This window comes from Propithecus coquereli, unplaced genomic scaffold, assembly GCF_000956105.1.
Source record: "Propithecus coquereli isolate 6110/MARCELLA unplaced genomic scaffold, Pcoq_1.0 Scaffold403, whole genome shotgun sequence".
NCBI lineage: Eukaryota > Metazoa > Chordata > Mammalia > Primates > Indriidae > Propithecus > Propithecus coquereli.
This window is the reverse complement of record NW_012149764.1, coordinates 982,235-983,619: the sequence shown is the minus strand read 5'-3', so window position 1 is coordinate 983,619 and position 1,385 is coordinate 982,235.

Here is a 1,385-nt window from a genome sequence, read left to right as displayed (position 1 = left end):
TCTTGTATACTCCTGGATAGAGCTGGAACACATTCTACTAAGTGAGGTATCCCAAGAATGGAAAGACAAGCACCACCTGTACTCAACTCGCTATTAAATTGGAACTAACTGATGATCACACACATGCACAGAGGGAAGTAAAACTCAGTGGAAATCAAGCGGAGGGGGAAGGGGGAGAAGGAGGGGGAAGGAGTTGGGGGGGAAGGGAGCGGGGAAGAAGAGAGCACCCCCTCCCCTACAACTTGCTCAATCTCCTCCCCACCAGCCAACCCACCACCCGCCTCCCCGGGCTGCAGCAGCAGTGCAAGCCGAGCCCGCGGGCAGAAAATAATGCAGGCGCTGCAGAGGAGAGGAGAGAGGAGGGGAGGGAGAGGGGGTGGGGAGCCGCGAGCAGAGGAGAAGACAGAAGAGAGAGGAGCGGGCTGCGGAGCACCCACACTGGCGGCGGCTGGAGCGCGGGGTGAGCAGCCGGGAGGGGGAAGGAGGGGGAGTGGTCAGCTGGGGGGGTGGGGGGAGCGCGGCAGCTCCAGCCCTCCTTCCCTTCTACGCGCTCTTCTTTCTCGCGCCGGGCAGCCTGGTGCCTACGCCAGGGGTGTGCGAGTGTGAGCGAGCGTGAGTGGCCGTGGCCGCCGCCGCCACCCGGACTGCTCCAGGGGCCCGGCTGCTCCGCGCGTCCGCCCGAGGCGCACGGGGGCCCGGGGCGGCCGCTGGTTGGCTCACGCACCGCCCTCGCCTCCAATCCCCGGTGCTTGTCCTAATTTCCTGATCCAGGGAACCTGCCGCCGCAGCAGCTGTGCGCTCCCTACAGTCATTACTGTACCCTCCCGGCAGCCGCCAACAGTAAATGCAGCAGCAGCAGATAGCGCTGATGCAACTATCGCGGCTATTGCCACCGCCTCCCCACTAACGGGGCTTGCAGCTGGGGGGCACTTCAGCTTCCAGGCAACAAGCATCTCTCTACCACCCTCTCCTGCGCCCCTAAGAGGGGCTGGTAGGTAGCATCTTCCTCGGGCCTCCTTGCTCCACCCAGAAAGTGATGAAGAGGAGGGGGTCTAAACGTTTGGGCTGCTCTGATGTGGGGTTAGGGATGCCTGTCTCAATCGCACGCTGAGATGCCATTTTGCTAAAAATTAAATGTGTCTTTAAGTGAGAGGGAGAGTGTATGTGTATGTGTGTGTGTGTGTCTGTGTGAGAGAGAGAGAGAGAGAGAGAGAACCCGTGGTTGTGGCTTGTCCTCTGTAATAGAACAAGACTAAAATAACTCAGTCTGGGATGAGGAGGAGGGAAATTGCTAGCGCAGCTTTGCATTCTCTCATCAACGATTATAGTTAATTGCTAATTGCACAAAATGATAGTTTGAGGGCCTGTAATTAAAAGCTTAACCT